General features: G+C 39.1%; 1 protein-coding gene across 3 annotated transcripts in view; it reads right to left on the bottom strand.

Annotated features, from left to right (window-relative positions):
• The window catches only part of ARB2A (ARB2 cotranscriptional regulator A), a 266,094-nt gene that overhangs the window by 149,565 nt on the left and 101,021 nt on the right, over positions 1-15,508 (bottom strand). The gene's annotated exons all lie outside the window — the stretch shown is intronic.

A 15,508-nucleotide genomic window follows, 5' to 3' on the forward strand; every position in this document is an offset into this window, starting at 1 on the left:
ATAAATCAAATCTGCCTGATTGGATATTTGGTAAATGGTATATATCAGATATTAAACATATCCCCAAAGTACGAAGCTGGCCTGTTATTTAAATAAGACAGAAAACCAATGATATTTGCCTCTAACATTATCTTTGCCTAACATTTTAATATATGACATTTATTTCACATCAACACATTTTCCAGGTACAGACTAAAAGATCTGTGTACTTCTAAAATAACAGTGCATCGTCTCATTTTACATACACTGCTTAATTACACCGTTTATCATTTGAGTCACTTAGGTGCTGCTACACCCATTTTACAGATGTACAAAGCAAAAATACTGCACTTAAGTGATCAACCATAACAAAACAATAGATGGATCTCAAACATTTTGTGTTACGCCGCATTATTACTCTCATATGCAATACTTGAAGAAAAAATAAACCCCAAGCAATAGCAGGTTAAACCTATCAAACATTTTTCTGAAACAGGGATTTACAGCTAGGAGTATCTTTCCTGAATTTTATAGTGCTTCAAAATAAGTCTGAAACTAAAAACTGAAACGCATGCATATTCTAAACGACAATATTTTGCAGTGTGGGAAACTGATAAACTGAAGTGGTTGAGCAACAAAAAGCCACTGAAGATGTTCCTGCCAAAAAGCCAGTGGGTATTTTTGCCCTAAGTATATTGGACTTGCTCTTGCAATTACATCTGCACAGACAGGCCACAGGTGCAAGGGACACTGAACAGAATGTTGTGCACTTTTGAAGATGCGATTTTGCATGAAAATACTGGATTGTGGGAGCTTTTTCTTTCTTTTTTTCTTCCTTTCCCCCCGTTTGGGTTTTTTTTTTTTTTTTTTTTTAGAAAGCAAAGGAAATATAACAACCGCACATATCCACAGTAACAGTAAAGAGAAATACGAAACAGCCTCCTTGGACATAGTCCAAAGGTGCAAATGAAATGTATTGTCTGTGCTAATTGTACGTATATTAACAGAAAGATTTGGAAAGACAAAATGCATTTAGAACATTTGTCCTTAACACTTTTTAAATTCAAAATTTTAAAGCAAAATTTTTCATATTATTTCAATAAATATAGTTAAGAAAATGAGCTAGCTTTCAGAGATATCATGTTTAATGGTTTCTGCAATAGCTCTAGTGTGCATTCATTTTCCTTTATTAAACAGCAGGAGTCGGAGCTAATGCCATCCCCAGGCAAAGTTAACTTTCACACCTTAAGTTTTGTAAAACACTAATTTAATAAAAATATGAACTCCCCATATCCAAGCACAGCTACTTCTCAACTCCAAGAGCCCATTATGCCTTCTGCTCTCCTTGGATTTCATACTGCTTTAGAGGTACTTCAGAAAACTGAATTCAGATATTTAGAAATGTCACTGGCTTCCCTGAGAAAAGGGAACGTGCTTTGAGAAACTGGTATTTTATAAGAGTCTGGAGTAAGAGTGAGCATCAAAGCGGTTCGCTCCAGGTTGGTAATGGGCATTGATGTGCATTACCTACAAATCTCACGAAGAACTGGCAGGGATGTCTAGCAATGGAAGGAGAAGGAAGAAAGGTCGAGATCCCCAAATGCCTTCACTGCAATAGGAAAACATGAAGCCACAGCTAGTGCTGTATAATAAAGTAATAAATTAAAAATTATTTCACGCCACTTTGTGTCCTTTCTACCACCAGCATCACTGAAAGGCAGGTCTTTAGGTTGGCGACCGTGACTACCACCGGGTAGCTGGATACCGCAGCTTTCCAGAGGATGGGGAGAATAATTTTGGGTACAGACGCCACCCTGCCTGTCCCAACAGCTTCCCCAGATCTGCTTCTCTCCGCCACTCTCCTCTGCATCGCAGCCTGCGCAGCCCCACGTTTTCTGCTAGCCCAATATGGCACACCCAGCAGTTGCTGCTTTTCGCTCCTTTCCAAGTGGGCACTATCCCGAGAAGCACGGATAGTGCTGAAGACAGTTTCCACGTCCTCAGCGTTGGCTCCCAGGGATGATGAGCAGTCAGTGTGGAAAATTCTTCACAGACCTTTGCAAGCAGAGCGTTTCAGTAGAGCTGCGAGTATGATGGGAACAGAGAAACTTTTGAATGTTCTGCCCACCACAAGACAGCTGGCACACAATTATCATTCCTCCTATTCTACAGATGGAAAAAATGAAGCTCAGAGAATTGCCTAAACTCTTACAAGAATTGTGTGACAGAGGTCTGAACACAATCCAGATCTCCCAACCCTACTCTTTAAGTAACTATTTGGAGAATATGAACAACAAGACAAGTAGGGAGGTCTAATTGCATTTTGCTGTCAATAACTCCGAGAGCCGCCCGCCAATAGGCAGACCGGATAAAATGTTTACGGTACAAAAAGGATCCAATGGTACTGCGAAAGAATAAGGCTTCTATAAACCTATTCTACTAATTTTATTTTTTTTTTTTTTTTTCTCCCTGTGGAAATTCTGAAGCTCGGTTTGGAAAGAAAAGAAAGGGGAAACTCTGATCATACCGTGCCACTTGGGAAGGACGGGTAGAAAACTCACAAGAGTTAATGCAGTCACATTTGACTTAAAACTTTTTGATATTGAGATATTCAGGCAAGCAGCATAGGAATAATGAGATAAGAGAACGCAAGGGTGTGAGTGCTATGGAAATATACATGTTAGTATGCAGTATGAAAGAGCACCCTCTGTTGTTTTTGGTTAACAGAAGCAAGTCTCCCGATACCTCAAAATAATATTTCAGTTCCAGAAAAGATTGAGATAAATCATCACTATTGACACCACAGATATCTGCAAACACCTCCCAGGGAGTTTGGGCACGGCAGTTTGTTTGGGAAGGAGGGATATGCATGCTGAGAGTTACCGGATTACGGAAGGAAGGTATATGCTGTGCCCTAGCAAACTTCAGTTGCCTGGACTAGAACCTTTTTTTTATAACAAAAAGATTAATTGGTGTACAAAAAATTAGCAAAAAAAAAAAAAAATGCTATGAAGATCCAAAGCTGATATACTGGGTGGTTTTTATTTGTTATTTTTATAAGGCATTAAGAGTTTCACTTAAGGGTACACATCATGATTAAACACAGGGGTCACCAATACTAATTAAATCAAAGTACAAAATAGCTGATGACAGATTAGACATCCCAATCAGTTAAAAAGATGTGAGGTGTGGCTGCATTCTAATGGAAGATGTTAAATATATCAATGACAACAGCAGAATTCTTAAGAACATGCAGTTTCTGCAACTTGGAATGTGTTTTCCTTATTTAGAGCTAAAAATCTCCTATAAATTGCAAGTTTTCGTTAATTTCTTTTCTACAACCAGAAATTACTGATTATCTTAAGGACCCAGAAATTACAGAGATGGAAGATGATCCACGTGATTCAATTCCAATGATAAAGCAATGATGATGCAACAGAATGAAATTAAACTTTGATGTTATAGTGAATGAAGTTGAATGCATCAGGTACCTTCAGCAGGTTCTGCTCGAAGTAAGAGTTTGAGTAGGAACAGATTTTAAAAATGTACATTGCCCTGAGGGTCCAAACCTCAGTGCCTTGCAAAATTACACCATTAGTTAAGAGATCAAATTGAGAACCCTAGAAATAGCTAATAAAGTTTAGCTACGTTCTAAGAAATATATTGCAAAGGTGTAAATAATGGTATGTAACACAATATAAATTTTGTTTGAGAATAGTCCTCACTGAAGAAACGTGCTATTGAGAGCTTCCGGGAAAATTAAGTCTCAATTTGACTGAGTATTGACCCAGTGAAAAATCCTCCATGATATATTTTACACAGCTTCTATGAAAAATTGTGAAATTTTGTAAATACGGAAAACCACATTGCATATGTATTCAGAACTATGCAGCTTAACAGTCAACACTTTCATGATTAAGCTTTGCTTTACATAATGTACGGGGAATGAGAGAAAAGTAAAATTTCAAAGAAAAAGGGTTCCTTCCTGCAGATTTCAAAGATGCTGAAGCAAAGAGTTCCTCTAACGCATCTCCTGTCTGTTGAACAAGACTTTTTCACTGGAGGTAGTATGAATATGTCAATTACAGGATCATTTAACAGTCCTACCTTGAAAGAAGCTGCTTGCCACAAGACCTGACAACGTACAATCTTTTTTCTGCTTGCACAGATTTCTGAATATTGAGGACCAATCTTAAAAGGGACACCCAAGAGTTACTATATTATTATTATTATTAATAATAATAATAATAATAATAATAATGGGTTTTCCTTTTACTAGTGTACTTTTTCCAGCCAAACATTTCTAGAAAATTCTGTCCCAAAATAGCATTAAAGATATATTTTTCACAGTAAATACTAAAAAAAATAAATAAAATTCAGGAAATGGCAATATCTAAATTGAGGTAGCAACCTTAACATGGTCCCCGTGGGGCAATATATTGTAATGATCAATTACAACAATGCACATGGCAAGTTTCCTGCAGAAGTTCCCAAATAAGAGTGGGAAAGACATGTTTTCTGTACTACTATTCATAAAACAAATTGTAAATGATTCTACACGTGCCAGAAAAGGGTCCATTAAAGTACAGCATCTAAGAACTAAAACTACTGGTTAGTGCTTAAACAGCTACTCGCATTTCTACCTTGTTAACGTTATAACTAACATCCAGTGTTATCAAAACTGCAAGAGACTGGAGAAAAACATGTACCCCCTGTCTTCCTGATACTTTTTTTTCTGTGTTTTTGTCATCATTCTGCGCTATGTATAACCAGTTTCTCTGACTCCCTTCGTAAATATTCAGGTTCCAATGTCACAGGTATGTAGGCAAATGTGTAACTTTATACACAAAACTGTATGCAGAGAAATCACGCAGCACTCAAGTGTTTGCATGATCCAATTCCCCCTATAGCTTCACTGAGATTTTAAGGAGATGGGAAAAAACCCCCATATTCATCAGAAAGCATGACTGCAGAGCACAGTGTGCTGGGTTTTCTCTAAGTATCTAAATGTTTTTTTGTAAATTGACTACAGTCCAAGCTGGTAGTCTCCCTTTAAATAAAACAAGAGCGAAAATTACATTAGCCACTTAAGTTTGCAGCTTCATTAACTTCACAGCTACCTCAGTTACCTGTCCCCTTCCCCAAATTACACCCGAGAAACCCAGGACTGCACATCCATGCAGTTAAATAAGCTTCAGAATCAGCTATTGCATCTTCCAAAATGCCCTAAAGGAATATTGTTCTAGCTGGAAAAAATGCCTGCATACTGCATGTTCTCAATCCCTCTGCTGAAATCATCCCATTTTTTTTTACCGTCAGCAACATAAATTACAAAGTTAGGAGACACGAATTCCTTTTAATTATTTGTCCTTTTTTTTTTTTTGTCTGGCGTTTCACAAGCTTGTTCCTCTCTTAACCCTCCTGCAGCATCGTTAAAACCCCCTATTTTGCCTAGGCAGAATTGCAAGAAGTGATTCTGTATATAAAGGCTTCAGGTGCTATGTTACTATACTGCTAGTTTAGGTACTGGCTCAAAAATAGGTGCAGACATGACATACTTCTTTTCTGCCTACAGCAAACAATTACTGCAGCTGCGGCACAGCCTCAGAGGCTGCAGGGACACTAAACTGAGCCAGGACACCCGCTCGAGCTCTGGCACACTGCTGTATCCCCCACTTCGCTCCCAGCCCATGCTCTCCCAACAGGGCACGGGCGTTCCGAGCAGGATCTCAGCCCCCTTTTGTTTGGGAGAAGAGCAGAAAAAGCAAGAAGTTTACCTGCGTGCCTCAGAGTCAGAGTTTGTCGCTTGCCCTCAGGGTCAGAGAACGGGCTCTGGCTGTGTTTAGAGTACAGAAAATGTGGACGTACACCAGGCTCAGAGAAGGTGGAGAGCCAGACACGCACGGGGGGAGCGCTTCACAGAACAAGAGACCAGTCCTGCCCCGTCCAGGCAGTCCAGCGAAGGAAGGCTTGGACCTGTGCTAGGGTGCTATACCCATGTGTGAGACACCTCAGGTGACGTTTCCAGCCCTGCAGCCACGTACGAGCCCTTGCACACACACAGAGGAACGTGGAGGCTATAGCCTGATGCACGTCATACCAGTGTTCGACAGACGACACAGGATTGCCCTGAAATTTTAATTTTAGATGGTGGTCAGAAAAACAGAGGGTAGCCTGCAGTTGACTGAAGAGCTGGCTGCCCTTGGCCTCAGTTTTCTCTCAAGCTTACAGATGTTAAACTCTTCGGTGTATTGTTAAAATTTGGCTTGGAGTTTTGTAAGAGTAAGTGTGAGCTCACGGCAACAGGGACACAAACGTAGCAAGCGAAACGTATCAGGCCATGTGGAAAAGATGGGTAGTTCTCCCCAGGAAATGGTAACAGACAAAAAAGAGTGGAGAAATATTTAAATACTCAGTGCTCCCGCTCTGAGAGCTGCCAATATTTGCTACTTAAAATTTAAAGACTTTCCTTACATCCCTTCAGGAAAGCTTCTGCACTTTCTGCTGTGTGAAACATTCATGCATCTATGTCATCAATTAAGACTTTCAATACTTTCAATAATGCATTTATTATGTGGCTCTATGCTACTGGCTTGCAATAAAAAAGAAAATTGAAAAGGAAAAATGAGATAGGGGAGAAGATATGTTGTTCTTAGGTGTATGTAGAAGTTTAATACAATATTCATCTACACTGCAATTTTAACCGCATCAAGAAATATAAATTTTGTTAAGGAATAACTAACACACTAGTAACTGCACTTGAAATGTATCATTTTTTGGGGCACTTCTTAAAGACATTGCAATTGAAGTTCTTCGGAATATGAACTTCAGCTTAATATGAACAGTAGCTCTACTAGATTTGCTACACATTTGTTTTAATAATTCCCTGCTTGGCAACCTTATAGTATATTTCATACCACTAAGAATGGGAGAGAATCTCTATTTTCTCAGTTTTATATCACCAACTTCCTTTACTGGCAAATCTAACTTTTTTTTTAAAGAGAATGTTCTTCCAGAGCTTGCTCTGACGTTTACCTGTTTTTACTTTAGCACAGCTATGCCCACTTCCTGCCAAGTTCAATTCAACAGAATCAACAAATCTAACGAACCGTGGACAATGGTGACCCACCGCAGAACCAGCCGTGTGAAGAGGGTTCTCATCGGTTGACATGAGTAACTAGTGCAGCCCAGTGGTAGGGGCTTGTAGAGCAAAACCGTTGCTGCTGAGCATTTGGCACCCACCACACTACACAAATTTGAGTGAAACGCACCTTCTGGCTTGGTTTCACACGCAAGAAATCCAGTTTGCCTGCTCTTAGAACGCTACGAGATGACAGCGAAAGCACAGTGAGGACAACTGGGAGATACCCTACAGAAGCCCACTGCTAAACCAAGCTTAAACACCACTCAGATGCACCGATCAGCTCTGCTTTTCTAGATACAACTGAGATGCCAATGAGCTCATGTCCTAAACAGATTTTCACAGACTGATGAGAAACATCGGAAGAAAGGAAAATGATGAAGATGATTGCTTGACCTTGCTATCAAGGTCATGGATGCTGTTTGCCCTTGGATGCCCAGAGCTCTGCAAAGAAGAAGAAAGGAGACAAACAGGGAAGTAAAAATTACCCCAGGCTGGATGATGTGGAAAAGCAGGAAAGGAAAACAGGAGGACATAAAGTAAACATGAAGGACAAAGACAAGGAATAACAGACAGTGAACGCCTGGGGAATTAAAAAAGGAGAGAAATAAACAAAAGAAACCCTGCAGAACAGTGTTCTTGAAAACCTGTGAATAATAATAATAATAATAATAATAATAATAATAATAATAATAATAATAATATAAAATAGTATTTCTGACTTCCGTGTAAGGATTCATAACTGATTTTTGGTGTTGTTTTTAAAGAAACACCCAGCTCAAGACAGTCTGTATTTGATTCTCCTTAGAACTATGAATAAAACAATTCCAAATGTAAATGGATTTGTGAACACACTAGACCTCTCTGAAACAGAACCAGTGTGCCAAAACCAGCATTCACAAACACAGAACGCCCCCCAATCAACAGTGACTTTGATAAAATATTCGCTTTACCTGTGTGCCACAGGTCAAAGCCTCTAAAAACCAAGGTAATATTTTACTACACAATAAAAGAATAGTGTGACTAAGTGTACTGAAACTTGCAAATAGTAGCTGTGATATATACTTTGGCAGCAGCACAGTCAGCAGGTCAACAATAAAAGCAATAATAATTATTTACGCACAATGGTGTTGCAGTAGAATGCTGACAGGTCACTGCACGTCTGTTTTTAACCTCACGGAAGACAACGGTCAGCTAAACGCAGCACCTCAAGGCTTTCATTAAAAAAAAAATAAACTAAATTTATACTTTTTACAGAAATCCTACCCTGCTGCCATGCAAACAACAGACACAATAAACCCAAATAATTTACTCTTTTCTGTTGCTCCACGAAACTGCAATCATGTTGTCAATGTTTCAGCACTTAAGACAATCATTCCAACTTACAGAACTGACAAATAAAGTTGGAGGTAAATTTTAAGTAAAAAACTGAAATAACTCCTGTCTGAATTAATTTAACAAACCAACATATATTACAAAATTAAAGTATGCAGAGAAAGGTTTTTGCTAATGGTACTTAAACTTCTCCATACCTTATTTAAAAAGATTTGCATTTTTCCTTTACACTATTCTGAACTGAGTTAGGCAGCAGAGATATATAACAATAATTAAATAGTCATGAGAATGTGGGTTATCGCATGCTTTGAATTTCTGATTAATCATATATAAAAATATCAAAGAACACTTTACACACAAGAAAACTTGCGGTCTGGGAATAAAGACACCAATGATGAGTGATGTGAAAAGATGCCAGGAAACTAACAGAGGTGTGCTTCAACTGTGGTGAACTTTAACTGCTGGCAGGATTACCCCTTGTGAAGGATGGACTCTACTCGCTTGGGAACGGGTGTTCTGGGATGGAGACTGAGCTGTGAGGAAACGAGGCTGGGAAGAACTCTTTTTAGAAAAGCTCCACTCCTGACTCGGTTCAGGTACCACACTACTCACAGATCTGTGACGAACTATTTTCAGCATGACCCTGCAGCGTCAAGCTGGGGGAGAAGTACATGGGATACTGGAATCACGAGGTAGATTTGTGAAAAATAGCACGCAAATAAATCAATGCCACAAATGCAGGAAAAGTAACTAATTTGAATTTCTAGTATAGACAAATCTTACAACACCACACTGCTAAATTTGTCGACAAAGTCATATTTTAACATCATCACAAACTGAAAAAAGATAATGACTGCATTAAAAGAATCAAAGATGGAAAATGCTGAACTGGCCATAGATGTAAATACCGAAGAGAACAGACGAATCATACAAAAGAACCTACAGGGCTTTCGGATTCAGATCTCTGTACAGAAAAATATAAAAAAATTATATTTAGATCATAAAAATGACACTGAATAAACCAGGGAAAATAGTTCAAAGAGTACACATGTAATGAGAGAAACAAACTTAAAAGGCAACGAGTGACCTTGAGATTATATAGTTGCTAAACTTATATTAAGTTTGCAGAACAATAGAGGAGGTTTACAAGGGTAGAAGTGAGAAAAAAAATAATCTTGGGAAATCACTGGTAACAGACCTCTTCTATATATAGTTCTGCAATTTTCTCTATCACTTTCAATATCAAGATGCTGAAATAAAAGATGATTAAAAGAAAAAATACACACAAAAATAATTAAACGCTGAATCACCTGTAAACTGTTAGCTTAGCTGAGAGGTAGCCATGCAGGAATGCTTGAAATGTCCAAGTGCATGGTAAGAAAGAGAAATATTGGAATGCTAGGGAAACATAACTAGGATTAGTCAGATTAAATTAAAAAAAGAAAAAAAAAATGCATACTGCATATCAGGAAAATCTTCCTCACAGTGAAATTGTGGAATAATTTCTCAACAAACCAGAAGAAACACTCTGTGGCATAATGAAGGGAACAATGCTGAACTAGCAGGGGGGCAGACCAAAAGATCTAAAAAGTATTTTCTCCATCTAATTCTAACGGACTATTAAAGGAGACAATCAATAGTCAGGGAGGTAAGTTATTTTGATAAGCTCCATGGTTTTCGTTCTTTCAGAGGAAAGACCATGGTTGAAGTTGGGAGAAGAAAAAAAGAGGAAACACCAAGCTGTGTGCTTTCTTACAGTTACTGTTTCCCATTGTGGATGTTACCATTATCTTTACATATGAAGAGAGATTGAAATAATCTAGAGAGGTCCCCCACACTACAACACTGAGATAAAGAAGAACTTAAAAGAAACACCACATGGTTTGGCATCAAATTAAATGGGGAAGAACAGAGTCATGTTTCCTGGGGGAAAGAGACTGAATATTATGAGGTTAGTCACACTATTAGTGGGGCCAATAATGTCACTTAGAAGAAAAATAAGTGTGATATATAACTAAATTTTTCACATCATTTCAGTTTGGCAGAGAGACACACTGCTGTACTGAAGTTAAAGAGCAACAATTCTATCAGGTAAAAGCAGCAAATAAGGAATCCAGCCATTTGGGCAGCTTTTTTCAACAATTCAGCAAAACACAGCCGAAAATGTGACTCTTGTAATTAAAAAATACAAGCAAAACCGGTATTTGATACTCATTTTAAAGTATAATGCAATGTCAGAGTATACTTGTATTTGAATATCGTATTCACATTATATTCCACATGATTTTACCCACAGCCAGAGCACTAACAATTTAGACTGAATGGCTCCGAAAACAGCAGGTTTTCTTTATTATAGATGCTCTTAGTGCAGTTAATATAATCAGCTGCTTCAGGAACAGTGTTAAGATGCATGAGCTACTGGTAAGTAGTTTAGAAATAGACTGTTTAAAAATATTGCCTACCGAAAGATGCAGGAAAACAAGCATGGTCAAATGGCTTATGCACAGAACTATAAAAACCAAGCTCTTAAATTGTAAACCAGCTGTGCTACTGAATTAGCATCTGTATTTCAGTCAAGTCACAAGCCTGTTGTGTCTCAATATCTGTGGCTGTGAACAGGAAAATAAATGATATTTATCTTCTTACTTTACAAATCTTTGGCTGGAAACCCTTTGGGGCAGGTAATGGGTCTCTCAGCCTACTCTTCTAAAGACTGAGCAAGTGACAGAACAACAACAAAAAAATTACCATTTAGGATGCTGCAAGAGGAAAAATATTTGGGTAATACATTAAATTAAGTTCTAGATACATGTCTAGCATCTAACTTCATATCAAGCTTCTAGAACTAGTACATCGCAGTGTACTCAGTACCAATCTTCTCTGTTGGTTTTGTTCCATGTTACCAGTCCAGAGATTAATGAAAGAATATATTCGTTTCCTAAGCTCTTCTAAATGCCTTGAAATGGTTAAGTAAGTGCTTCACAGACTTTAATAAAGGGCAGTAATTTCAGGACACTGCTTATTAAGTGAGCAGACAGGCTCAGGGAAGCAATTTCTCAAAAACCAGCAATGAGATGAGTTTGGTGGGCAGGAAAGGCAGGACAGTTTTCAATGAATCTGCAGAAGGAGGGGTGGGAAAACCAAACCAAACGAAACGAAACCAAAAAAAGGACAATTTCCTATGTGAACTGTGAAGCTGTTTCACCAAGTCCTCCCAAAGCATCTCAGCCAAGATGAATTTTGCTGTATGTTTGCACTTACTGCAGGTCCAGTACCCTCTGGATAGTGACATGTGTCACTGCTGCACAGGCACTTGAGGCCTCCTTGTCCTTCCCTGCGACATCACGAGGGGAAAGATCCCCCTCTGAGCGCCCTCGCAGCGGTTTTGGGAAGGCACAGGAGAAGGGCTGGCTCAGGGACTAGAGTCCCTAAAATGTCCTGAAGAGCCACAGTTGCAGCGTTCGACCTTTCTACTTTGTGCACAGATTAGTACAAATTCCACCGTAATGGGCAAGCGCCTCTGGGCAACACCTGTACTATTCAGACAATTACTTGCTAGCCTGAACTTGGCACGAAAACCAGCTCTCCTATCACAGGCACAACATTTTACAAAAGTCTGCAGCTTGCTTTTCTTCATGCTTCACAGACTTTACATTCTGGCATGTTTCTGAAGCAAGCCAAAGACAATGCATATTGGAGTATGCCTTGATGTTTGGATGGAAAGGTTCACCTTCTAACTGATAACAGATGGAGACACAATGCATAACCCACTGCATGATTCATTTAAAGACTCTCTCTCTCACTAGGCAACTTAGCATTTCAATAATCAAACTACACTCTCAGAGAGCCAGGGAGGGTATAAACGTTGGCTCCTTCCTAGATAACAGCGCCAGACTCAGCAAACAAGGTCAGCAATGAAAGTGGCTTTGGAAAGAAAACCAGTAAGGTAATTAACTGATCCAGATAAAACTCTGCGCTCCTCTTAGAGATGAACTTAGGCTGCCAAGTGTCAAGAAGGGAAAATGCTTTCATATGTTTTCTGTGTCTAGCTACCATTCCCAAAAACCTCCAGGAACTCACAAGATCTATCACTGTTTTGACGGAATGCTTGGATGAAGAGTACAGAAGACATCAGCTATCAAGCCACACACAAAGTTTGACAAATGATGTCACATACATGCACAACACTTACCTAGCAGCTGCAGACACATATACACCACTGATATTGGGTTCAAGCCCTTGTCAATAACTGAAGGTAGCAAAGCCTGTCTTTTGGCAGGCAGGAGCTGATCAAAGTTCCTATGAGTACTCTCATCTGAAATGCTGTTAGAGATTATTTCTTTGCTCATAAGGAATTCAAGCTGAGAGGAAAAGGAGTGGAGTAGATAGTCCACACACAGACAGACCAACAAATACTCCCTTTGTTACTACACACGCTTCTGTTAGTATGCCCAACTTTGTGCATATTCCCAGGAACGCCCGGCAGAGCTGAAGGGTGGTAACCTCTATGAGCAGGACACTACTGCAAGTCTTCAGATAACTTCTTGTGGGTTAGAAATACTCAGAAGTTAAGCCAAAACCAGAGAGACAGCTGGAACGGTGGAGGCAAACACGGTGATCTCAACGGGTCGGAGTATTTGTTGAGTTCAGGTCTAGGATACAACGAAGACTTGCGTTTTCTTCCTCTGAATTATGATGGCAACTGGTCTAAAGAGTCTAAACAAAGCAACAAGGCCACTTCTCTTGTAAAAGGCTCTCATGAGAAGTGTCCTTCAAGAGGAACGTGGAAGAGAGGTGGATTAGGGTAAAAAAGTGGATTTACATAGTGTGACAATGGATAATGAACGTCATGCTACGTCAGATAAACAGGGCAAGGTGCCTCTGAAGGCTGTGCCTTTTCCCCATCAAATCTCTCAATGAAGTATATGCGTGGCAGCCATTGCTGAGGAAGAAGGAAGCTGGTGACTTTGGTTGTACTTTGGCTTGTCTGAAGCAGTTGACCTGGAGGGACCATAACATTCTCTACTGCAGTTGAGTTCTTATTTGCCAAGCAAATATCTGTAGGTACTCTTCCATTTATACCAGAAAGGAGCCTTCCGAACCCCTGGTCCTCAAAGCCTGACTATGGCATCCACTTCCCCGGGGATGTCGTTATCTCGTATGCAGGATGATTCACCAACCCCTCATCTGAAAGTGGTGGAAATGGTAACCCTTGCATTTCTACAACCACCTTTGCTACCGTCTGTCTCTACTGTCCAGAATTTCTCCTTGATGCCACGAAAAAATTCCAATAGCAGAAGTGCCACAGTCTCAGATTAAAAAGGACAATTTGTCAATTTGGCATAGAAAATGCCTTGCAAAAGGAAAGGAATACAGCCTTTTTTGAAAGTCTGTCCAGCTCTGTACGGTTTTTGCACCTGAGACGCTGCTGAGTGTTTTCTCGCCTTCCCTTCCCTTCTCCCCAACTTTCAACCCAATGCTGAGTTAGAAAACTGATGTTGGCATTTGTGAAAAATCACAGTTTCAGTGACAGAATATAAATTCTAATACACACGCATATAGATACATCTGTATTACACACATAGAAAAACTGTGTGGCTGGATATATTCACCCAACCGTATTGTCTCTTACTTTTTTACAAAACATAAATTCTCAGTTATGAACTTGAGCTTTACAGGCTTACATCTTCACAAAAATAGACATGTTTCAAATTCTACTAATAAACTTTAAGGAAAATCCCTATAACTACATTATTATTGCAGTCTGAGATAAACCTTAATGTGCAGTTAAGAAGTGACATAAGATAAAACCTGTTATACTTGCTGCTTGTCTAGTCAGAAATCCCACCATCTTTATCTCTTAAAAAAGATATATTTTTCATGTAAAAAGACACATATCTCTTTAATAAAGCAAAGATGTTATTAAAAGTAAGCCCATGTCAGCAAAGCTTATCGACTATGTGATATAAACCTTAAATGCAGTAGTAACTATTTCAGAAAGAATACAAAAGCCACATCAAAATGATACAAGACTAAGACTCACAAATGTAAGGAAATTATTTCCAACTGGCCACAGAATATGGAATTATCTTTTCCTACAACTCACCGCATTTTACCTAGGTAATGTGGCTCACATGGCAAAGTACAGTTCTAAAATAATTCATTGTTCAGAGACCCTTATCAGCTGCAAAGCCAAAGCTGGAGCAGGGCCATATCAGCTGCAGAGCCAACACATAACAGAGTGAAGAGTGGAAAGGACAGATTGCAGTGTCTCTCCATTCTACTGCTGCTATTGCAAAATACCAACCTCTGAATTTCCATCCTGTTTGTTACGTGAATGCCAGTTTATTATTCAAATGGAACTATGGCATATTAGTATGGAAAAGAGCGATACAGAAAACAAATTTAAGAGATTCTGCTACAGCCTTTTTATCCTTTTAGGAAGGTTCATTTCTGTATGAAACCTTGCACAGTCAGATTTCTAATATTATACAAAGATAGGAGAGCACGAATAGTCTCAGCACCATTTGTTTAAAAAAAAAAATAAAAATCCCAGAAGGACACTGCATAAATCCTTAACTTTCATTTAGAGCCTGAACAAAACAAGCATGCACACCAAACAAGAAAGCGGATGGCCCCAAACCCCAATTCCCACCTCAGTGTCAATCAAAACTCAGCATCTGTAATGTATGTTTTGATTTTTTTTTAAATGAGGAAGGAATGATGCAAATGGTAACATCTAGACTTGTCATCTGTACACCAAAGCTCTCATTCAGCTGAACATATGCTGAAATTTAAGCATATTGAAACAAAGCCCAAGTCTCAGCCAAACTGAATTCAAAGTGGCTGAGGTATTAAGGCCACACTTCTGCAAGACATACAAGCAGATGATAAAACCGAAGCATGAGCTTAATTCTCCATTAGTACAAAAAACACGTTAAAGCGCCACCTTCATAATAATAGATGTTATAATGGCGGTTTCCATCATTGGATCTTGGAAGGAGTTTGACAAGGATAAATGTTAGTTCTCCCTCTGTGCCAGGGACGTACCGC

This window comes from Athene noctua, chromosome Z, assembly GCF_965140245.1.
Source record: "Athene noctua chromosome Z, bAthNoc1.hap1.1, whole genome shotgun sequence".
NCBI lineage: Eukaryota > Metazoa > Chordata > Aves > Strigiformes > Strigidae > Athene > Athene noctua.